At 43.7% G+C, this 25,345-nt stretch overlaps 1 protein-coding gene across 1 annotated transcript in view; it reads left to right on the top strand.

Moving 5' to 3' along the window:
- The window catches only part of msh3 (mutS homolog 3 (E. coli)), a 266,392-nt gene that overhangs the window by 45,991 nt on the left and 195,056 nt on the right, over nt 1–25,345 (top strand). The gene's annotated exons all lie outside the window — the stretch shown is intronic.

Below are 25,345 nucleotides of genomic sequence, written 5' to 3'. Positions count from 1 at the left end.
GAGACCAACACCTTATATTCCGTCTGGGTAGACTCCAGCCTGATGGCATGAACATTGACTTCTTGAACTTCTGGTAATCCCCCCCCCACTTCATCACTCCTCGTCCCCTTTTCCCTCTCTCACCTTATCTCCTTGCTGCCCATTGCCTCCCTATGGTGCTCTTCCCCCCTTTTCCATCTTCCATGGCCTTCTGGCCTCTTCTATCAGATTCCCCCTACTTCAGCTCCGTATCTCTTTCACCAATCAACTCTCTCCCCCCCCCCCAGTTTCACCTACCACCTTGTGTTTCTCCCTCCCTTCCCCCCCACCTCTAAAGTCTACTCCTCGGCTTTTTTTCTCCAGTCCTGCTGAAGGGTTTCGGCCCGAAATGACGACTGTACTCTATTCCGGAGATGCTGCCTGGCCTGCTGAGTTCCTCCAGCATTTTGTGTGTGTGTGTGTTGCTAAAAATTTACAAATTGTATGTTTTGATGTACTGTACACATGATAAATGAATCATAATCAGATTCTGGTATCCTTTTGAGGCCGCATTCAGCACAATATTGGATATTGACGTTAGAAAATGTTGCACAATTGTTTTCCTTTAAGAGTAGGTAACAGCACCCAGTGTTACGTCGTTGGCTTGGCGACTATCATGTGGGTCCTCACAGTGTTGGGTTGCCCGAGCAATTGCCTGCTGTCGGGTTCTTGCCTATTCTTCTGGAACATCTCAGAGTTTTGAGATGGGACTTTGGTTGTGCAAGGTCAGCCAAGTTTACTGTGGCCCTACACAGTGACCCTCAGAGGAACCATGGCATGTGGGTGAAGAAAATGTTGGGAAGGATCCCTCGCTTGCTTTCTCCTCTCTCCAACTCCCACTTTCTAAATGCTAGGTTCGTTTCCTCCCTCCTGGGACCAGCTGCATCTGGAGATGGGGCAGCCTCTGCAAAGCACCAGACTTGTTGAATTAAAGACTTTTTGGATAATCTTGTATCTCTGGTTTTCTGGTTCAGGCCACAATTTCTCCACTAGTTTTGGAAGTCCGTAAGACATAGGAACAGAGTTAGGCCATTCAGTCCATTGAGTCTGATCCACACTCCATCTTGGCTGATCTATTATCTGTCTGAACCCCATTCTCCTGTCTTCTCTCCGTAACCTTTCAAGAACCTGTTAACCTCTATCTGTGGCAATGAATTCCACCAATTCACTACCCTCTGGCTAAAGAAGTCCCTCCTCATCTCTGTTCTAAATGGATTTCACTCTATTCTGAGGCTATGCCCTTTGGTCTTTGACTCTCCCCACTATAGGAAACATCCTATCCTCATCCACTCTATCAAGGCCTTGCAATATTGGATAGTTTTCAATGAGATCCCCCTCATTCTTCTAAACTCCAGTAAGTACAGACCCAGAGACATCAAACGCTCCTCAGAGTCCTTCAGAATTTTATTTTCCTGCCTGCAGTGCGTAACTTATTTACTTGTTTAGAGGTATCTTCTGACCTAATGACCTGTGTCACCCGGCAACCCACCTATTTAATCCTAGTCTAATCACGGGGCAATTTACAATGACCAGTTAACCTGTGAATTGGTACGTCTTTGGGCTGTGGGAGGAAGCCAGAGCACCCAGAGGGGAAACATAGTTACAGAGAGATTGTACAAACTCCTTAAAGATGGCATTGGAATTGAACTCTGAACTTTGAACCCCCGAGCTGTAATAGTGAATCGCTAGCTGCTGACAGTAGTTTCACAGATGTTCAAAGTTTGAAGTAAATTTATTATCAAAGTACATCTATGTCACCATATACAACCGTAAAATTCATTTTCTCATGGGCATACTCAATAAATCCATAATAAAATAATAACCATAATGGAATCAATGAAAGACCGCATCAACTAGGCATTCAACCTTTTGTTTATGCAAAAGACACAAACTGTGCAAATACAAAAAGAAATAATAGTAATAAATAAATAAGCATTCAGTATCAAGAACGTGAGACGAAGAGTCCTTGAAGGTGAGTCCATAGATTGTGGGAACAGTTCAGTGATGGGGCAAATGAGGCTGGGTGAAGTTATCCCCTTTGGTTCAGGAGCCTGATGGTTGATAGGTAATAACTCTTCCTGAACCTGTTGGTGTGTGTCCTGATGCTCCTGTACTGCCTTCCTGATGGCAGTAGTGAGAAGAGAGCGTGGCTCGGGTGGTGGGGGTCCCTGATGATGGATGCTGCTTTTCTGTGACAGCAACACTTACAACACGCTGGAGGAACTCAGCAGGTCGGGCAACATCCGTGGAAACGATCAATCAACGTTTCGGGCCGGAACGCTCCCTCAGGACTGTAGAGGGAAGGGGCAGAGGCCCTATAAAGAAGGTGGGGGGAGGGTGGGAAGGAGAAGGCTGGTAGGTTCCAGGTGGGGGAGGGGAAGCAGGGAGGTGATAGGCAGGAAAGGTGAAGAAGGAATAGGGGAAAACACAATGGGTAGTAGAAGGAGATGGAACCATGAGGGAGGCGATAGGTATAAGTAACTTCTGGTAATTCCCTTCCCCTCCCTTCCCCTATCCCTATTTCACTCTGCCCCCTCCCCCAGCTGTCTATCACCTCCCTCATGGTTCTACCTCCTTCTACTACCCATTGTGTTTTCCCCGATTCCTTCTTCACCTTTCCTGCCTATCACCTCCCTGCCTCCCCTCCCCCACCCCTTTATCTTTCCCCTTACTGGTTTTTCACCTGGAACCTACCAGCTTCCTCCTTCCCACCCTCCCCCCACCTTCTTTATAGGGCCTCTGTCCCTTCCCCCGTCAGTCCTGACGAAGGGTTCCTGCCCAAAACGTTGACTGATCGTTTCCACGGATGCTGCCCGACCTGCTGAGTTTCTCCAGCGTGTTGTGAGTGTTGCTTTGACCCCAGCATTTGCAGACTATTTTGTGTTTTCTGTGACAGCGCTCCGTGTAGATGTGCTCAGTGGTGGGGAGGGCTTTACCTGTGGTGGACTGAGCCCTATCCACTACTTTCTGTAGGATTTTCTGTTCAAGGGTGGGCTGTGATGTAGCCAGTCAATATACTCTCCATCGCACATCTATAGAAGTTTGTCAAAAGTTTTAGATGTCATGTTGAATCTTCATAAACTCCTAAGGAAGTGGAGGCTCTGCCATGCTCTCTTGGTAATTGCACTTACCTGTTGGGTCCAGGACATTTGAACTGCATGTTAACTGCGATATTATTTTTGTATAGATCACTGGACCGATTGCTGCTTTTTGTTGCCGTAAGTTTTTAAGTGATAATGCTAATGGAGACAAGTTATTTTTATTTACAGTAGTTTGCAGTTAACCATTGAGATTTGGGATGGTGGGTGGAGGGGTGCTGGAATGTCTGGAGGAAAGCGCAGGAAAGCAATGATGAAAGAACTCAGCAGGTCGAACGCAGGAGCCACAGGGTGTGTGACACTGCTGTGGGGTCGAGACTCTTCAGCAGTCTCTTTTGTCTTCCAAAGTCCAGCATCTGCAGTCTCTACTCGTCCTGATGTAGGATCTCAACAGGTACAGTACAGTATGAGAGTCTTGAGCACATATATATAGCAAGGGTGCCTCTGCACTGTACTGAGGCCGTGGCCTGCAACTAACACACAAGCTCCTGACTTGGCTGCAGTGATGACTGGCTTTGTGTCTGTGGACTCACTTTTGTGAACTCCAGTTCTCAATGTTATTTGCTTACTTTTATTGTTTACACAATTATTTTTTTCTCTGCACATTGGGTGTTTGATGTTTTTTTTTCATGGATACTAGTTGGGTTACTTTGTTTTGTGGCTGCCTGGAAGGATATGAATCTCAAGTAGATAGTATACATACCATGAAGATGTTTGCACAGTGCAGTACTTGTCAATGTGGAGCGGAGAGTGAGTTGTAAATCTGGCGGGAGCAAAGGATGTTGGGGATGCTGAGGGTGGAGCGCCACGGGAGGGGTGTGGGATAGGTGGAAGAGAAGGGGTGCTGGGGTGGGGAGTGATGTGGGTGCAGACACGCCCAGCCTTGAGACACCAGGCAGGATCACTTGATTCCAAACAATTGGTTTCTGGATCATTACAGAATGTCTCTCTGGTGCTTCCTGCTTCTTTGCCTTTTCTCAACTGCGATTCCCCTCTCCCTGCCCCCTTCCCACTCTCAGTCCACAACAGAGACCCCTATCAGAATGAGGTTTATCATCACTCACATTGGTCATGAATTCTTTTTGCGGCAGTACAGTGCAATGCATAAAATTACTACGGTACTGTGTGAAGTCTTAGGCGCCCTAGCTAAATACATGTGTGCCTAAGACTGCACAGTTCCATACCTGACCCGCTGAGTTGTTCTGGCATTCTGCCTATTCCACTCCGAGAGGGACTGGGACATCAAGATCGAACCCGTGTCTCCGGTGTTGTGAGCCGGCTCGAACTGCCACACAGCCACTGCCACCCAGCGCTAATGCTATTCTTTCACCATGGCAACCTAGCGTTTGCATATCAAGGTTCACAGACTTTGCACATTTACAAAAGAATGCAAAATTTTCATAATTTGTGAATTTTCTGATAATTTAATTAAGTAGCATTGTTGAATTAAACACTGTGTGCCATTTTAATTGAGAAAGTACAAAGGTACTTCAAAGGCTGTTGTCAGAAACGAAAGGACAGCATTGTTTTGCTAATTTGAAGAAAACCTTTTCCTTAGCAACACAGATATTCATATTGGTGTTCAGGTGAATCTGGTCCAGGCAGGATAGTGTAGAATCGTGGAACCTAGAACAATACAGCACAGTATTGCCCTTCGGCCCGCTGATCTTTTAACCTACCCCAAGATCAATCGAATCCATCCCTCCTACATATCATTCCATTTTTCTGTTATCCATGTGTCTATCTATGAATAGCCTAAATATCTGCCTCTACCACCCCTCTGGCAGGGCATTCGATACACCCACTACTCTCTGTGTAAAAACCTCCCTATACGTTCCTGCAAACACCTTAAAGTACGACCCATTGTATTAGCTATTTCTGCCCTGGGAAAAAGCTCCTGGCTGGCCACCCAATCTATGTTTCTCATCATCTTGTACACCTCTGTCGAGTCACCTCTCATCCTCTTTCACTCCAAAGAGCTCACTCAACCTCTCTTCATGAGACATGCTCTCTAGTCTCTGTAAATCTCTGCACCCCCTCTAAAGCTTCCTATCATGAAGTGACCAGAATTGAACACAGTATTCCAAGTGTTGTCCAACCAGAGGAATGTGCGGACTAACCATGAAGAAGGGTTGAGTGAGTGAGGGCTTTCTCTTTGGAGCGAAGGAGGAGGAGAGGTGACCTGACAGAGCTGTACAAAATGATAAGTGGCATAGATCGAGTGGGCAGCCAGAGATTTTTTCCCAGGGTGGAGATGGCTAATATGAGGGGTGAAAATTTAAAGGTGATTGGAGGAAGGTATAGGGGGGAATAACATCAGAGCTAAATTTTTTTTTTACACAGAGTGGAGAGTGCATGGATTGTGCTGCCAGGGGTGGGGGTGGAGGCAGACGCATTTGGGATATCAAAGAGTCTCTTAGACAGATGGATGATATAAAAATGGAGGGCTATGTAGGAGGGAAGGGTTAGATCGATATTAGAGCAGGTCAAAAGGGCAGCACATCGTGGGCCAAAGGGCCTATACTGTACTGTTCTTTATTCTATGTAAACCTTTGCAGAAACATTGTTCCACATTGTGATTCTAATGAGCTAAACTAGTGTGAGTAGATTAACAAATAAAAACAGCAGGAAATCTTATCAAAATGTGACTTCATGTTTATATTTCAGCATGCTGTCATTGCCAGGAAACTGGGGTTACTTATGGATATCATACTTGAAAATAGATAATATTTTAATTTCTTCTGTATTGACTCTCTACTTAAGCATCATTGATTATGTCTGTGATTTCTGGTATGTGTGGTATCTGTCAGTGTGTTTTTAAAAAAAAAAAATTCTGGTGAGGTACTTTCTCTCAATCAATTAATCAGATTTTCGCAACCTCACGCTGACCATCGAGGGAAAGCGTGGGTTGATATTCAGGTCTCTGTTGATTCATGAGCGTCGGCAGTGAACGCAAGCTGTTACATTTTGTAATGTGAGGTTGACTCGTCAGGATTAAGATTGTGACTAGAGCATGGGAGAAGTAATCTTCAGTTGGTAAATTGGTTTTTCATTGTGTTAATGGATGAGGAGCATTTTCATGGCTGTGGGCCTGTACACCGGGACTGTAGAAGCGGCGGAGGGATCTAATTGAAACCTGTCAAATATTGAAAGGCCTGGATAGAGTGGACGTGGAGAGGGTGTTCCCAGTTGTGGGGAAGTCCAGGACCAGAGGGCGCAGCCTCAGAATAGAAGGGCGTCCATTTAGAACAGAGATGGTGAGTCTGTAGAATTCATTGTCACAGTTGTCCTTTGGAGACCAAGTCATTGGGTATATTTAAAGTATATACTGGAAATTCAAAGCAAGGTGGCCAAATGGTTAAGGCATTCGTCTAGTTATCTCAAGGTTGCTAGTTTGAGCCTCAGCTGTGGCAGCATGTTTGTGCCCTTGAGCAAGGCACTTAACCACACATTGCTCTAGTGTCTGTGTGAGGAGTGGTGCCCCACACAGACTTCCAATCTGTGCCCTGTAAGGCATGAAAATGCCCGACGCAGGCTTCTCATGGTCTGAGTTGACATTCCCTCCCAAAGTGGTAGCTTATAGGTTTTTGACTGGTAAGGGTGTCAAAGATTGCGGGGAGAGGGCAGGAAAATGGGGTTGAGAGGGATAATAAATCAGCCATGATGGAATGGTGGAGAAGACTCAATGGGCCGAATGGTCTAATTCTGCTCCTATGTCATGTGATCTATGGTCACGCACTAAGGTACAGGGAAGAAACTTGTTCTGCATGCCACTCATACAGTTTATTTCATTGAGGTAGTACGAGGTAAAACGATAAGAACGTAGAATAACGTGGTACGGTTACAGAGGAAGTGCAGTGCAGGCAAACAATAAGGTACAAGGTCGGAATGAGGTACGTTGTAAGCTCAGGAGTCCATGATGGAATGGCAGAGTAGACTCGATCGGCCAAATGGTCTAATCCTCCTATTTCTTATGGCCTTATGGTAGGTGCTTTCTGCCTTTTGTATCTTCTGCCCGATGGGAGAGGGGAGTGATAATGTATTGGTTGGGAAGGGTCTTTGATTATGTTACCTGCTTTACTGGGTCAGTGAGAAGCGTTGACAGAGTCCACGAAGGGGAGGCTGGTTTCCGTGATGTGCTAATTTGCGTCCACAACTCGCTACTGTTTCGTGTGGTCACGCGCAGTGCAATTGGGGTAACGAGCCACGGTAATTCCAGAGAGAATGGACCTCGGGCCATAGTAAACACTGAACCAGAGTTTGCAACATGGGTTGGCAAATATAAGCTATTTGTCTGCTTTTTGAGGAATCATCTCTTGCAATAATTTATTTTACTGATCTGTAAATATGTATGTTGATCATAGAACATGTACAGAAGTGATGTCAGGGGTAGGTTTTTTACGCAGAGAGTGGTGAGTGTGTGGAATGGGCTGCCGGTGGCAGTGGTGGAGGCGGATATGACAGGGTCTTTTAAGAGACTCCTGGATGGATACATGGAGCTTAGAAAAACAGAGGGCTATGGGTAAGCCTAGGTAGTTCTAAGGTACGGACATGTTCGGCACAGCTTTGTGGGCCAAAGGGCCTGTATTGTGCTGTAGATTTTCTATCTTACTAACGGTGCAGCACGGGAATAAAGGAATATACACAAAATGCTGGAGGAACTCAGCAGGCCAGGCAGCATCTGTGGAAAAGATTAAGCAGTCGACATTTCGGGCGGATGCCCTTCATCAGGACTCGATCCAAAGCATTAACTATTTACTCTTTTCCATAAATGCTATCTGGCCTGCTGACTTCCTCCAGTGTTTTGTGAGAGTTGCTTTTAATTTCCAGCATCTGCAGACAGCCACTTAAAGTAATTACTTTTGTCTACACGATGCCTATATCCTTCCATTTTCCTCATATTCATGTGCCTATCTAAATATCTCCTAAAAGTCCCATAATATATTTGCCTCTGCCACCACCCCAGAAAGCGCAATCCGTGCACCCACCTCTCTGTGCAAAGAAAAATCTTGCCCCTCACATCTCCTTTAAATTTTCCTCTTCGCACTTTAAATCCTTGCCCTCTTTTTTTAGACACTTCAAGCCTTGGGGGGAAAAATATATTTTCTGTCTACTCTCTCATTATCTTATAAACCTCTGTCAGATCTCCTCTCAATCTCTGCCTCCCCAGAAAAAAAAACAGCCCAAGTTTGTCTATCTGATCAAACAAAAATTAATAGTTCTCCTGTGGCTGTGGGTCCTGAGATAGGGTTACATTATTTCAGAAATTCATCTGAGGTAATTTTGATAATTTGAGAATGTTTGACCGGAAATTGAGAGCTGAGACAACAGGATACAAGTTAGAAATGGATTTTCTACTTCAGCCTCTAATTAAATCAATTTGGTTGTTTCTTGATTTATGAAAATAATGTGTTCCTGGAAAATGATCTTTAATTTTCTTAAGTTGATGAAGGGGTATAATGCACTGTGGGTCTGTCTGAACATTGTACTCCTGTGTGTACAAAGTCTGGCTACGAATCATGATGGAAAACAACTGTGTGTCCCCAAAGAATCTGTGACATTACAGCAAATTTGTAAATAGAACTTCCGTTAAGTTGAGAAGCTGCCATATTTCTGGTTTTAAAGTTGTTCTCAGGGAAAGGGTTAACTTATGAAGAATATTTAATGGCTCTGTGCCTGTACTCGCTGAAGTTTAGAATGATGGTGGTTGTTGGGGGGGGTGCGGGGGGGGGTGATCTCATTGAAACCTACTGATTATTGAAAGCAACTGATAGGGTGATAATGTTTCCTCTCGCGGGAGAGTTTAGGACTAGAGGGCACAGCTTCAGAATTGAAGGACGTCCTTTTAGAACAGGTGATTGGAGAAAACTATGAGGCGACACAGTAGTGTAGTGGTTAACACAACGCTTTACAGTGCCAGCGACTGGGGTTCAATTCCCGTCACTGCCTGTAAGGAGTTTGTATATTCTCCCCGTGACTGCGTGGATTTCCTCCCACAGTCCAAAGACATACCGTTTGGTAGGTTAATTGGTCATTGTACATTGTTCAATGATTAGGGGGTTGATGGGTGGCATGGCTTGAAAGCCAGAAGAGCCTGTTTGGTACTATATCTCAATCAATCAATAAATAAACATAGATGAAGAGGAATTTCTTCAGCAGAGGGTAGTGAATCTGTGGAATTCATTGTTGCCACTGGCAGCTGTGGAGTCCAGGTCACTGAGTGCATTTGAAGCTGAGGTTATTAGGTTCTAGATTAGTAAGGGTGTCAAAGGTTAAAGGGAGAAGGCAGGAGAATGTGGTTGAGAGGGAAAATAAATCAGTCATGATGGAATGGCTGAGTTGACTCGATAGGCTGAATGGCCTAATTCTGCTTCTATGTCTTATGAGTTTATAGTTTTTCTGCAGCTTTCTTTGCTGCTGAAATGTTCATCTTGCAGTGAATTTTTGGATTATAAATGATTTGTTTTTCTGAGGATTGGAACAAATTTCAATTTTTGATCCCCTAATGTCAGTCACGGTGGAGAGAAACTCTGATCTAACGTGTTTACATTGGAGAGGGTTGAGGTGATGTGCAGTTCAGGCCTTAACTGTGGAAATATGGACGCTATAAATTTAAAAGTGTGCCTGCTGACTTATTGCGGGTCTGTTACAACTCGCGTTGCTTCATATTATTTACGAGGGGTGATTGATAAGTTCGTGGCCTAAGGTAGAGGGAGTCAATTTTAGAAAACCTAGCACATTTAAATTTTTCAACATAGTTCACTCCTACATTTACACACTTAGTCCAGCAGTCGTGGAGCATACGGATCCCTTCTTTGTAGAAGTCGGCGTCTTGGACCTCCAGAAAGTGGTCCACAGCAGGGGTGATTGATAAGTTTGTGGCCTAAGGTAGAAGGAGATGAGTTATTAACTTCAAACTTTCTGCACTTTCACTCAAAGAGTTGAACTGCACGTGCATGTAACGAGAGCTGTATAACTCATCTCCTTCTACCTTAGGCCACCAACTTATCAATCACCCCTCGTATTTGCACAGTTTGCCTTGCGCATTGGTTGTCTGTCAGTCTTTAGAGCATAAAGCAGCACAGCACAGGCCCTTCGGCCCATAATGTTGTGCTGACCTTTCAATCATATGTCTATGAAGGTTCTCGAGTCATCCAGGTTGTTGTATATCAGGCTGTAGTAAATCAAGGCAACTGGATTTGTAAACTCTGAGTTGTTTAAATATTATAGCAAAGATGGCTTCTTAAACCCCTGTTAACGGCCCTCATGTGATTGCTACACCTTGAAACAATGCACGGAGTTTATAAGCAGGAAAACTACCCAGCATGGATCAGAACTGAAGAAGCCTCTCGGATGAGTGGTGAAACGTCTTCTAGACAACACAGCAAGTCCAGTTGCCTTGATTTACTACTGCTTGATAAACACTGAAATCAATTTAACCCTTCCCTCCCACATAGCCCTCCTTTTTAATCATTCATGTACCTATTTAAGAGTTTCTTAAACGTCCTAATGTACGTGCCTCTGTCACCACCCCTGGCAGGGCATTCCACTCACCACCACTCTTTGTGTAAAAACCTACCTCTGACATACTACCTGTATTTTCCTCCAATCTCCTTGAAATGATGCCCTCGAAAATTAGTCATTTTCATCCTGGGGGGAAAGATCTGGCTGTCCACTTGATCTATGCCTCTTATCAGCTGTACAACTATATCAAGTCATTTATTGATGTCTAGTTTTTTATTGTTATATTATTTTTTTACTGTGAATGCCTGTAAGAAAATTAATCTCAAGGTAGTGTACGGTAACATGTATGTAATTTGATAATAAATTTATTTTGAACTTTGAAATCATGATGCTACTTTGAAGCCAAAAAGATGTGTTTTCCAAGTTCTGTAACCAGAAGAGTTCACAAGTCAGCAATGAGGCTGCAAATTGTGTTCTCGTAGCCAAAGATTCCTGCAGCAGCCTGTGAATCCGTCCCCCTGGTCTCCAATAGTCACGCAGGACTGGTTGCTCACTGTAAATTGCCCTTGGAATGTAGGTGTGCAGGAGAAACTGGGGGGAGTTGATAGAAATGTGGAAACAATGAACTGTAGACTTGTACTTGACATTTGGTGAGGACCTGATGAAGGGTTTCGGCCCGAAATGTTGACTGTTTATTCCCTTCCTTAGAAGTTGCCTGTCCTGCTGAGTTCCTCTAATATTTTGTGTGTGTTACTCTGCATTTCCAGCAGAATCTCTTGTCTTTAAATATCTCAACTGTAGTCTGGGGTACCTTGACCAGAAGGACTGTAGCAGTTCAGGAAGACATTTCACACCACTTTCTCAAAGGCAGCTTGCTAGTTCAATGATCCCTAAACTGGACCTTCAGAATGGCAAACTGTTCAAATTGTATTGGTTTCACACGACGACTGAGGAGATGTGGGTATGTCCAGAGCAAGAATAAAGTCAACAAATGTCCACCTTCCTGTTTTCCCCCTGGTCTTCACTACTATATGTTCTTCAGTTGATTTTTTCTGGAAAAGAGGAGCCAGCTAAACATTCTTAATTGGATTGACATTTATGATGGTAAATTTTGGTTGGGATGATCAAAATCGTCACTAATTCTGGAAGCTTCTTTGCTGTGAGATTCCAAAATTGCATTCCACAGTTAACCTATTCACCAAATTGGCATCAAGGAGATGCTACAAGTCTATCACCGCTAGAACTACACATCTTCTCTGAAGCTTCTTTCCTGAAGCTCCAGCTTCTCAACAAAACTCACTCAGGTGTAATACCTTAACAGTCTCTGCCCAACCATCCATTAAATGGTCTTTCCTGCCCTCCTTGTTCTGTTGGCAATTATTTAATCTGTTCCTGTGTTCACATTTATTTAAGTTTGATTATTGACTTTTGCGCATGTGAGCATTCTACTAATTATTGGTTGCTCCTGGCTGTTTGCACTATTGTCTTGTAAATTGTTGGTTGCTATTGTGTTGTCTGTTATGGTATTGTCCTGTGTTTTATGCTTGGCACTGAACCACAGTCAATTCTGGTATGTTTCACATACTGGCAATAATGTGATTCTATAATGTGCTCTGGTTTCCTCCCACAGTCCAAAGGCGTACCAGTTGGTAGGTTAATTGGTCATTGTAAATTTTCATGAGATTAGGTTGAGATCAAATTGGGGGTTTCTGAGCGGACAGCTTGAAGGGCCGGAAGGGCTTGGTTCTTGCTGTTTCTCAATAAATATATAAATGATTGGGCAAGAGTGGATCATTTGCAATTATACTCAATTTTTATTTAGTCATGGGTGGGGGAGGAATTGGGATTAATTTTCATTGATTCCTTGACTGATTAAGGTAGAGTTCCTTATGGTGGAAGTAGACTTTGTGATATATAGTCTAGAAATGAGATTACTATGCCATTATTATCCTTTACATTCTCCTTTTAGGATTCAATTAATAAAGTAACATTAATACCACAAATTTATCATGAACAGAGGCAAGATGGTGCCAGCAATCAACATGATTTACGGTGTTGTCTTGCACAGTTCAGAAATTACTCATTCTTCTCCTCTCCTTTTAAATATACTTCTGCGACTAATCTGTGTGTGATTGGAGCCTGTAATTCACATTTCGATGACGGACTTCTGGGCCGACTGAGGGATCTGGTGCTTTTGCGAGGGAATTTGGCGTGGTTGAGATTGAGGATAGGAATGGAGTGTGTGACCTAACGGTGGAGCGTAAACCCATGATCGGCTCCAATTTTCGACCTAGTCGCTGATTAAACTGTTCAGCATGATTGAGATCAACGAGGATGAAAGCGGAAGGCGAGCGGGTGTTCAGTGCCATCTGCTTGCGTTTGACTGGTCTCCCTTTCCCTCTCGCTCGTTGCTGCCAAAGGAAGATGTGGGAGTCCTGGCTCTTGGGAAGGTTTGATCTGCACGGTTTGTAGATTGGACTGATTTTTAGAGGGCTCCACGGCTCATGTTATATGTGTCTCTGATTTCTGGGTACTCCTTTTTCATTGCTATTTCGATCGGGGTGGATTGGCTGTGCAGCCTGAAGTTAGTGAATGACACTGCACTAAGTTGAACTGAACAGAACTGAACTAACTGTTTCAATGACTCTGCGGTTTGAGGTTTAATATTTTGTGTGTTATTTGTTTTTATACGTTGGGTGTTTGATGTTTACTTTGGGTTCCACAGTGTTTCTTTGTTTTACGGCTGTCCATGGGAAAATGAATCTCTCGACTGTATACTGCATGCATACTTTAATAATGAATGTACTTTGAATCTGGTGAATTAACAAAACAGCCAAGCATCGAGCCGGAAGTCCCTGTAAACGACTCTGGGAACGGGTGAGAGGATCACAGGGGTCTCCCTAACAACCATCGGGGACTTTTATCAGGAGTGCTGCGTACACAGGACCCTTAGTATTATTAAGGATCCCACCCATCCATCCAGCATCCTCTTTGACTTTCTACCATCAGGCAGGAGACTCCAATGCATAAAGACAAGAACGGTCAGGTTGGAAGGAACACACACAAAATGCTGGAGGAACTCAGCAGGCCAGGCAGCATCTATAAGAAAAAAGTACAGTCGAGTTTTGGGCTGAGACTCTTTGGCAGGGCGTTTAAATCTTCCCTTCAGGGATGCCTCCCCTGAAGAAGTTTAAATTCTCCCTTCAGTCCTGAAGGGTCTCGGCCCGAAACGTCGACTGCACTTTTTCCCATAGATGCTGCCTGGCCTGCTGAGTTCCTCCAGCATTTTGTGTGTGTTGCTTTGGATTTCCAGCGTCTGCAGATTCTCTTTTCACAGTCAGGATGGAAAACAGTTCCTTCCCTCAGGCCATTAGACGTCTGAACCCCCTGCCACATCGCATTCTGATTCATCTGTCTGTACTTTACAATATTTACTTTATGCAGTTTAGTTTATTTATGTGTAATCCATCTGTAGATTCCATCCTTACTTTCGTAAGTTATTATGTGTTGTGTATACGACAGCACTTTACACCCTGGTTCCGAGAAACGTCTTGTTTGATGGTATACATGTACATAGTTAAACCACAATAAACTTGACCTGACCTAACTAGGAGTGGAAGTATATCATTTCCTTGTTAGGGACAGCTCGGGTAGACAGGGTGGTGAAGAAGTTGTTTAGCATGCTCACCTTCACCGGTCTGGATATTGAGTACAGGCATTGGCATGTCATGTTACAGCTCTACGAGATATTGGGAAGGCCATGTTTGGAGTATCGCCTGCAGTTCTGGTCACCCTGCTATGGAAAAGATGTCATCAGGCTGAACAAGGTACGAAAACAGATTTACAAGCATGTTATAAACACAAGAGATTCTGTAGATGCTGGAAATCCAGAGCAACACACGTAGAATGCTGGAGGAACTCAGCAGGTCAGGCAGCATCTCTGGAGAGGAATAAACATTTGATGTTTCAGGCTGAGAGCTTTCACTAAGACCAGAAAGGGAAGGAGAAGATGCCAGAATAAAAAGGTGGAGGGAGGGGAAGGAGGATTAGCTGGAAGGTGACAGGTGAAGCCAGGTGGGTGGGAAAGATAAAGGACTGGAGAAGAAGGAATCTGATAGGAGCAGAAGCGAGGGAAGAAGGTGGGACAGCAGGGGGAAGGTGAAAATCAGGTGAAGAGAAACGATAAGAGGCCAGAGTGGGGAAGAGAAGAAGATGGAAGGGGAGAGGAAAAAATACTGGAAGGAGAAATCGGTGTTCATATCATCAGGTCAGAGGCTACCCAGGTGGAATATAAGGTGTTGCTCCTCCACCTTGAGGACGAGGAGGCCACGGACCGACACGTCACCGGGAAATTCCACTTTTGGCAGATGGAGTGGAGGTCCCCCAGTTTACTTGGGTCTCACCAGTGTAGCGAAGGCCACACCAGGAGCACTGGATACAATAGACAACCCTCGCAGACTCTCATGTGAAATATTGCCTGGAAGGATTGTTAGGGTCCCTGAATGGAGGTATGGGAGGAGGTGAATGTGCAGATGTACCATTTCTGTCTCTTGCAGGGATAAGTGCCAGGAGTTTACTGGGGAGGGACAAGTGGACAAGGGAATCACGAGTGGAGCGATTCCTGTGGAAAGCAGAGGTTGTGGTGGGGGGGTGGTGGTTGGAGGGAAAGGTAAAGGTATGTTTGATGTAGGATTCTGTTGAAGATGCTGAAAATTGTGGAGAATAATGTGTCAGATGTGAAGACTCATGGTGTTGTAGGAGCTCTATCCCTTTTAAGGCGGTGGAAGGATCAGGACTGAAAGAAGGATTTAAACTTCTTCAGGGAGGCATCCCTGAAGGGAAGATTTAAACACCTTGCCAAAGAGCCTCAGCCCAAAACAACGACTGTACTTTTACCCATAGATGCTGCCTGGTTGCTGAGTTCCTCCAGCATTTTGTGTGTGTTCCTTCCATCTTGACTGTTGTTGCTTTTATGCATCAGAGTCTCCTGCCTGAAGGTCAAAAGAGGATGCTGGATGGGTGGGTGGGATCCTTGATAATACTAAGGGCCTTGTGTACGCAGCGCTCCTGATAAATGTCCCCGATGATTGGTAGGGAGACCCTTGTGATCCTCTCAGCCGTTCTCAGAGTCGTTCGTAGGGACTTCTGGCTCGAGGTTCGGCTGTTTTGTTAATTCACCAGATTCAAAGTAGATTCATTATCAAAGTATACACGCAGTATACAGTCGAGAGATTCATCTTCCCATGGACCGCCGTAAAACAAAGAAACACTGTGGAACCCATTCAAAGTAAACATCAAACACCCAATGCATAAAAACAAATAACATACAAAATATTAAACCTCAAACCGCAGAGTCATTGAAACAGTTAGTTCAGTTCTGTTCAGTTCAACCTAGTGCAGTGTCATTCACTGACTTCAGGCTGCACAGCCAATCCACCCCGATCGAAATAGCAATGAAAAAGGAGTAACCAGCAATCAGAGACACATATAACATGAGCTGTGGAGTCCTCTAAAAATCAGTCCAATCTACAAACCGTGCAGATCAAACCTTCCCAAGAGCCAGGACTCCCACACCTTCCTTTGGCAGCAACGAGCGAGAGGGAAAGGGAGACCGTGTCACTGAGTGATTGTGGTGCTTGTCTCTTGCTCTCATGGAGCATCTGTCCCTTCAGGGCAGCTGAAACGTGAGTTGCTTCCACATAGAGTGTGTCTTTCAGGGGCTGTAGATGCCTGCACGGCAGAATCAGGAGACAGATGGGATGAGACAGGCCCCAGTGAGAATTGCAGGGGTCCTGCTTTAATGGCTTTCTCTCTGTGTAATTGATAAATCCTGTTTCTAGGCATCAAAGCTTCATCTGCTTCTGCACAATTATTTTTGGAGCGCAGAAAGAAACGTGTACAAAGCCTGTTGTGGATTCTTTAAAAATGCAGGTGTTCCACAGCTTTGAACTTGGCACAGTAAGCTGCCCACAATCACTACCTCGGTCAAGGTCAGAGGAGGTTGTCTGGTGTGAAGCAAGCCAAGTTTGGGAGGAGGTTTCAGAGTGCAGTATTTTGGGAGGCACCAAAATATTGATGCCTTTGTTAAAATTTTATTTATGTTCTTATTTCAAGGTGCAATGTGGTAACAGGACCAGTCTGTGCTGTGCCATTACACCCATCAACCAATTAACCTACTGACCTGTACCTCTTTGAAATGTGGGAGGAAACCCTCACGGCCAGGGGAAGGAACATACAAACCACGGAGATAATGTACAAACTCTGTACAGGCAGCAGCAGGAATTGAACCTGGGTCGCTGGCGATGTATTATCCTTGTGCTAATTGCCGTGCCCATGTTAAACACAAGACAAGGCGCGCCTGGAACCATTTTCAGCCCTTGCCATAGGCTTCTGAGAGTAGCAAATCAATACCAGCCTGGGGAGAGGAGGGGTGGTGATGATTGAAACTTGTCAGAATCAGCACAAGTTTTAAATAATGCTCCAAATTTTGTCTTTCTGGCTTGTCAATAGACCAAGAACAGTTATATAAAGTCTGTGTTAGTAACTTACAGATATTTTAAGATTGCAGTCAACTAAGCAGAAGTGAGAAAGGGATTTTATTTATTTATTACTGACTGACTTAGAGATAAAGCACAGAGCAGGCCCTTCGGGCCCTTTGAGCCATGCTGTGCAGCAGCCCGCTGATTTAACCCTCGCCTGATCGCAGAGCAATTTACAATGATCAATTAACCTCTTTGGACTGTGGGAAGAAACTCGAGCACACAGAGGAAACCCACATGTACACAGGAAAGAACTTACAAACCTGCTTACAGAGGATACCAGAAATGAACTCTAAACTCCAACACCCAATCTGTAATAGCGTCGTTTTAGCTGCTGGGCTGCCGTGGAGTGGGTTGCAGAGAGCAAAACAATGCACAGGTAAATCAGTGCTCCAGTTTCGAATGTTTGAATTCCAAGAGAACACGGACAATTCCTGTTTGTTTAAATAAAATTGGAATAAAAAAGCATGAAATATTTCCCAAGATTTAGTAATTCCGCACTTTATAGGAGAAGGAGATCTTGAAGTTTATCTTTTAATTTGCTCAACGTTCTGTTCATCATTTTGTGTGTTCGGTTTTCCAATGTGTGGCAGAATGTTTACAGCTCGGAAGCTGGTCGCTAGACAAATGGATGATGCTTGCATGTGCATTTTACACTTCCCTACCCGACTGCCACCTCCTTCCTCCAGTCCCCCCACAGCAATATCCTTCATCGAGGTACCATTCCATTTCCGTTTCTGATTTATGCTACCCGAACTTCCCAGTAGATGTACTTGCTTTGCAGTTGACCCAGTGTCTGATGAGAAAAGGCTGAGCGAGCTAGGGTTTTTCTCTGTGGCGTGAAGGAGCACGAGAGGTGACTTGGTAGAGGTGTACAAAGAGTATAGAGCAAGAGGACAGCCGGAGACTTCTTCCCAAGTTGGAACTGGCTAGTACAAAGGAGCTTAATTTTAAAGTGATTGGAGGAAAGTATGGGAGGGGGATGTCAGAGGTAGATTTCTTACACAGTGATGGGTGTGTAGTATGCCCTGCCAGGGATGGTGGTAGAGGCAGATATATTAGGTACATTTAGGAGTACATAGGTAGATAGGGACATGGATGATAGAAAAATGGAGCATTATGCTGGATGGCAGGGTTAGATTGATCTTAGAGTAGGTTAAAAAGTCAGTATAGCATTGTGGGCCGAAGAGACTGTACTGTGCTGTCGTATCTTCTCTTGGTGGCAGTGAGTTCTTCATCCTATCTGCTCCATTCTTGTGTAAGGTTCTCTTGAGTTCCCTGTTATTTTATTGCTGTCTACCTTAACTGTGCCTTAATTCTGGTCTTTACAGCTGACAAAATGAAGGTAGTTAATTTTTGTAACCATATTGAGAACTGCAAAAGTCTTAGGCACTTCTATATGGCTAGGTGGCCTAAGATTTTGCACAGTACTGTAATAATTTTATATCTATTGCACTGTGCTGCCACAAAAAACAAATTTCATGACATATGTGAGTGATGATAAACCTGATTCTGATATGGGTCTCTATTGTGGACTAAGAGTTGGAAGGGAAAGGGGATTTATGGTTGTGGAAAGGGGAAGGAAGCAGGAAGCACCAGAAAGACATTCTGTAATGATCAATAAAGCAGTTGCTTGTAATCAAATGACCTTGCCACGTGTCTCAGGACTGGGTGTGTCTGCACTTGTGCTACCAATGCCCCCCCCCCCCCCGGCCCGCTCCGGCACTTCTTCTCTGCCACCTTTCTCACACCCCTCCCACGGCGCACCACCCTCACCATTCCCAATGTCATTTGCTCCCCGCCTGATTTACAAATTCACTCTCCACTCCATGTTGACAATATAGTATTATACAAAAATCTTAGCACTATATATATATATATATATATATATATGCCCAAGACTTTTACACGATACTGTATACTCTTACCATACTGGTGTGAATGAACTGAGTAGTGTTGGAACAGGAGGAGTGACTGGGTGACGTTAATGGTTCTGGTAGAGGAATGTTCTGCTGCACCCTGGGTTGGAACACTGCATTCTGCATTCTTTGCACCCTGAAGAACTGTCTCAGCCTGAAACTTTGACTGTCTCTTCATTTCCGTAGATGCAGCCTGACCTGCTGAGTTCCTCCAGCATTTTGTGTGTGCTGCTCTGGATTTCCAGCATCTGCAGAATCTCTTGTGCTTATTGCTGCATTCTCCTTTGGCAATCTCTCGATAATACCTTCTAGCTGAGTTTCAACACTCAAAAATTACACGTAGCCATGGAGATGTAAATTAAATCCAGTATTAGACTCCTAAGAAACACCAGCTGTTTCACAATTTCTGGCTTTCTTAGGTGTTATATTTTAATGTGCATGACTGAAGCTATTAAGTTCTGTCATGGGGTGAGCTCATTTTTTTTGTCTTTCAACTAGTTACATAAAACATAGGCTATAGAGCAGTACAGTGCAGGGCAGACCTTTGGCCTATAATGTTGTGCTGGTCTTTCAAACTTCCCCAAGATCAGTTTAAGCTTTCCTTTCCGCAGAGCCCACCGTTTTTCAGTCACCCATGTGCCAATCTTAAGAAGGGAGGAAGACAAAAGGAAGGAAATGATAGGCCAGTTAGCCTAACCTCAGTGGTTGGGATAGTGTTGGAGTCCATTATTAAGAGGGGGCCGTATCTGGTTGGCTGCCAGTGACTAGTGGTCAATATTGGGACCGCTACTTTTCACATTGTTTGTCAATGATTTAGATAATGGCTTTGTGGCAAAGTTTGCGGATGATTTGAAGACAGGTGGAGGGCTAGGCAGTGCTGAGGGAGCAATGTGCTTGCAGTAGCAGTTAGACCAGGGTTTCTCAACTGGGGTTCCAGGGTTCCGCACAAGGTCGCCAGGGGTTCCGCAAGAGATCGTGATTTAAAAAAAAAATAAACATAGTTTTTTTAAACTTTGTGCAAGGCCTGATGTTAGCGCTGTCAGTGGTGGGCAGTGACCGAGCAGCCCTGTTAGCAATCTGGTTGGGAATTCTCTCAGCCCAGTATGGCAGTGTGCAGTAGGACCGTGTCCCCTTTCAGTTTTAGACACGAGATAGGGAAGGCCCTTGATAATTTGTGAGTGCTGTGTTGCACGGAGGAGAAGATGATAAACTGACGGTTGTTGAATGCTGTGCTGCATGAAGGAGAGGACGGTCGGTTGATGAGGAGCGCGGATGTTGTTTTCCGAACATTGAATGGACTCACCCAACTTGGGCTGTGACATCAGCCTCTCTCACCTGAATTTCCTCCGCCAACTTCTCCTTGCGTGCAGCCGACTGACTTATGGGAGCTACCAGTGTAGTTAGAAAATCGGAGGCAACTTTTCATTCTAAAGAAGGAAATTTTACGGGCCGCAACTCAGCTGCTGTTTTGCTGCTGTTGTAAACGTTGCAAAAGATGATTGTGTAGGTTGGAAGTGAATTGTATTGTAAAATCTTTGTGCTTTTTTTCCTGCAGTTTTCTCATTTAATTATTTATTATACCGTTCACTCTGGTAGTTTATTAACCCCTGCATTAGGACAAGATGCAGTATGAGAAATTGAAAAGAGTGGCCTATAATGTTGTGCTGGTCTTTCAAACTTACCCAAGATCAGTTTACCTTTCCTTTTCCTTCCGCAGAGCCAATCATTTTTCAGTCACCCATGTGCTAATCTTAAGAAGGGAGGAAGACAAAAGAAAGGAAATGATAGGCCAGTTAGCCTAACCTCAGTGGTTGGGAAAGTGTCGGAGTCCATTATTAAGGGGGCCTTATCTGGTTGGCTGCCAGTGACTAATGATCAATATTGGGACCGTTACTTTTCACGTTGTTTGTCAAAAGGTTTCACTCTCAGACAGTACGATAAATCGATGTATTGATGACATGCCACATGATGCTGAAAAGGTTTTGTGTGGTAAACTGAAAAACAGCAGCTTCTCTATCCAGATTAATGAGTCAACAGGTCTCACTGATAAATGTCATGTAGCATTTGTAAGATTTGTAAATGATGGTGAAGTGCAAGGAGACTTTTTCTGTTGCAAAGAGCTGCCCAAAACAAGCAAAGGCAAGATGTATTTAATGTTTTGACTTCATATCTGGAAACAAAAGGTATGTTTCAGAGGAACTGTATTGGCATCTGTACTGATGGTGTCGGCTCCGTGAGAGGTTTCCTTACTCTGTTTTAAAAAAAAAGAAAATCTTGAATTTGTCACAGCACACTGCCTTCTTCATAGAGAGGTGCTGATGTCAAAAACTCTTGGAGATGAAATGAAAAAAAAGTCCTGGATGATGCTACAAAAATGGTTAATTTTATTTAAAAAAAAGACCTGTATGCTCGAGAATGTTGAAAAAAAAACTGTGTGAAAGCCTGGACAAAGAGCACACCAATTTCCTGCTCCATACAGAAATCTGGTGGCTTAGCAGAGGAAGAGTTCTCAACAGGGTGCTTGAGCTGAACGGTGAATTGCAGAAATACTTCCAAGAAAATCGTAGATCAGATTTTGCTGAGTGAAGATGAAGAATGGCTGCAGAAACTAGTCTACTTAACTGATATTTTTCATCATATGAACCAGTTGAACAAGTCTCTGCAAGGCTTTGGAGAAAATGATTTGGACTTCAAGTGAGAAGATTCTTGGATTTGAAAGGAAACTGTATCTTTGGAAAAATCATGTTGCAAAAGGAAATCTTGAAATGTTTCCACTGCAGCTCGGGCTTGAGTGAGGGAAGATATCAGAAAGTCTCAAGTTTTATTGAAAACTGAAATTTATTATGTTTGCCTTTTGAGTTTTTAAAATTTATGAAAGGGAAAGAAAGAGATCAGGTTCAAGAAAAGTAAGCTGAGCTTCATGACCTGTTTTTTTAAAAAAAGGTTGGCTAAAAATCCATTCTCTAATCAAAAGAGCATTAACAATTATTTTTGGATTATTATATCTACAACTTACTGATTACTCTAACATACCGGGAGCTGTAGATGTAATATTTTTTTATGCAGGGGTTCCCTGAGACCTGAAAATTATTTAAAGTGTTCCTACAGGACAAAAATGTTGAGAAAGGCTGACTTAGACAAATTGGAAGACTGGGCAAAAAAGTGGCAGATGGAATGCAGTGTTGGGAAATGTAAGATAATGCATTTTGGTAAAAGCAATAATAGTGCAGACTATTATCTAAATGGGGAGAAGATTCAAACATCAGAGGTACAGGGGGCTTGGGAGTCCTCGTGCAAGACTCCCAGAAGGTTAATTTACAGGTAGGGTCTGTGGTAAAGAAGGCAAATGCAATGTTGGCATTATTTCAAGGGGGATACAATATAAAAACAAGGAGGTAACACTGAAGCTTTATAAGGCACTTGTCAGGCTGCACTTGAAGTATTGTCAACAGTTTTGGGCCCCATTTCTCAGAAAGGATGTGTTGTCATTGGAGAGAGTCCAGAGGAAGTTCACAAGGATGATTCTGGGAATGAAGGGGTTAACATATGAGGAGTATTTGGCAGCTTTGGGCCTGTACTCACTGAAATTTAGAAGATTGCGAGAGGATCCCATTGAAACCTACCGAATGTTGAAAGGATTAGATAAGGTGGATGTGGAGAGGATGTTTCCTATGGTGGGGGTTCCAGAACTAGAGGGCACAGCCTCAAAATTGAAGGGTGACCCTTTAGAACAGAAAAAGGAAAAGGAAAGGGACATCGCATCTGGAGTTTCTCCGGTTAGCGGACGACTTCCCTCCATGCCTCTCTGATGTAGTGGGGAACTGCGTACGAGGCAAGTTACAGCAGTGGTTTGCCATTGCCTTCTGCCGGGTGAGTTTCCAAACAGATCACCAGCTCGTAACCCAGCACGGATGGAAAGCATGCAGGGGAGCCGGCTGGATTCGAACTCGGGACCTTTCGTACCGAAGTCCGACACTGATGCCACTACACCACCAGCCGGGTCTTTAGAACAGAAACCAGCCCTTAATCTCGTTCACCTGTCAGCTTCCCAGCTCTTTACTTCACCCCTCCCCCTCTCCCAGTTTCACCTATCACCTACCACTTTGTACTTCTTCCCCCCCCCACCTTTTTGCTCTAACTTCTCGTCTTTTTTTTTCCCAGTTCTGATGAAGAGTCTGAGCCCGAAATGTCAACTGTTTACTCTTTTCCATAGATGCTTCCTGGCCTGCTGAGTTACTCCCGAATGTTGTGTGTTTTGCTTGGATTTCCAGCATCTGCAAATTTTCTCATCTTTGAGACTATTTTGGAAGTTGATGTCTTTCTGTTCTGATGCCTTTGGTAGTTGTGATTCTGGTTGGTTTTCAGCTGGGAACTCAAATATGTTTGAAGAAACTCTGTATTGGATGCAGACTTGGTCCCATCACCCAGGACATGCCCTCTTCTTATTGCTACCGTCAAGGAGGAGGTGCAGTACCCTCAACACACACACTCAACATTTCAGAAGCAGCTTTTTGCCGTCTGCCATCAGACTTCTGAGCGGTCCATAAACCCATGTACACTACCTCACTGCACTCGCCTTCAAGCGTAGAGCAGAGGCCGAGACAGCGGATGTCCTTTCTCACACGTACAAGTTGCTGGACTTAAAATGAAGAGTGGGGGCCTCGTCTCTAACTCCTCCACATCCTAGTCCCTCAACCCCAACTTGACCCTTAACTCTTCTCTCTGTCAGCAGAACCACCCCTGTGAACTTAAAAAAAACCCCCAGCATCCATTGACTCACTTTACATCGCACGCTGTCGGAGCAGTGCTGCCAGGATAATCAAGGACACGACCCACCCAGCCAACACACTTTTCGTCCCTCTTCCCTCCAGGAGAAGGTTCAGGAGCTTGAAGAATCATATGGCCAGATTTGGGAACAGCTTCTTTCCAACAGTGATAAGACTGCTGAACTGATTCTGACCCGGATCTGGGCCGTACCCTCCAAATATCCGGACCTACCTCTTGGTTTTTTTGCACTACCTTACGTTCCCTTTTCTATTTTCTATTTATGATTTATAATTTAAATTTTTAATATATACTATCGATTTGTACTCCAGGGAGCACGAAGCGCAGAATCAAATATCGTTGTGATGATTGTACGTTCTAGTATCAATTGTTTGGCGACAATAAAGTATAAAGCTAAGTCCAAGCCACGATCTCAGGAGCCTCATGAAACTTACTCAAGGTTTTAGGAACAGTTTTTCCCCCTCTACCATCGGATTTCTGAATGGACAATGAACCCATGTATGCTACCTCACTTTTTTCCCCCCTATTTTTGCTCTTTTTGCATTACTTACTTAATTTTTAATTTGTATTTCTTGTAATTTATAGTTTTTATTATTATGTATTGCAATATACTGCTGCCACAGAACGGCAAATTCTATGACATATACCAGTGATATTAAATCTGATTCTAATATTGTTACTTTAAGGTGATATTGTGGCACTGGTATAATTTTTCAGATCTTCTCAGTCTTTAAAAGAAAACCTAAAGATTCAATTGCTCTTCCTAACTTTTTGCGGTCACTGGCAACACAACAAATATGACTAGAAAACCATCCTTAACTTTCCAAGTATGCCCTTATTAGTTACTGAAGCAGCAAGATTTCACTTTAGATCTTGACCTTTTCTTAACACTGCTAATTAGCCAAGAGCTGCCTTTGCTCTCTGGTTTATATGTCATTCTGGTAGTTGGGAAATGATATAATACTATGGTACAAGGACGCAGTAAAGGGCAATTTCCGAACTGATTGACGATCCAGCCCGTAATTAAATTTGAACATTTCATCCTCTCTTGTTATTTCAGTGCAACTTGCGGCTTTCATTCTGATTGAATGCAAGGTTGAAAGCGCAGGACACTATTCTGAAATATTTCGGCATGGTATTACTTTATAAATGCTTTTTATTTTAAATAGACCCATTATACCGTATGAAATAATCCTTCAGTGCTAATGATGGTTTTTCACAAGTGGCGAATTGTTATTGCACATCTCTTATTTTGGAAAGCTTTTCCTGGCAAAGCCCATTTTCAGATATCGGCTGCCCTTCGCACTGTTTCATTTGCGTGCACAGACTGTTAATGAGCTAGATTGGACCAAAACTATGGCAATGTTTGAGTTCAGATTTTACTGGGAGTATTGAGTGTATTTATTGAATTAAAGATTGGCTTTTAATATTCAAATAGATCTAATACCAGATGCTGATAATGAATCAGAATCATAATCGGGTTTAATATTGCGAGCTGCCAGCGTAAGGTTCGAATGTAACA

The sequence above is a fragment of the Mobula hypostoma genome, chromosome 16 (genome assembly GCF_963921235.1).
Source record: "Mobula hypostoma chromosome 16, sMobHyp1.1, whole genome shotgun sequence".
Taxonomy (NCBI): Eukaryota; Metazoa; Chordata; class Chondrichthyes; order Myliobatiformes; family Myliobatidae; genus Mobula; species Mobula hypostoma.
The sequence above is the reverse complement of the archived record's forward strand: the minus strand, read 5'-3'. Positions and strand labels throughout refer to the sequence as shown.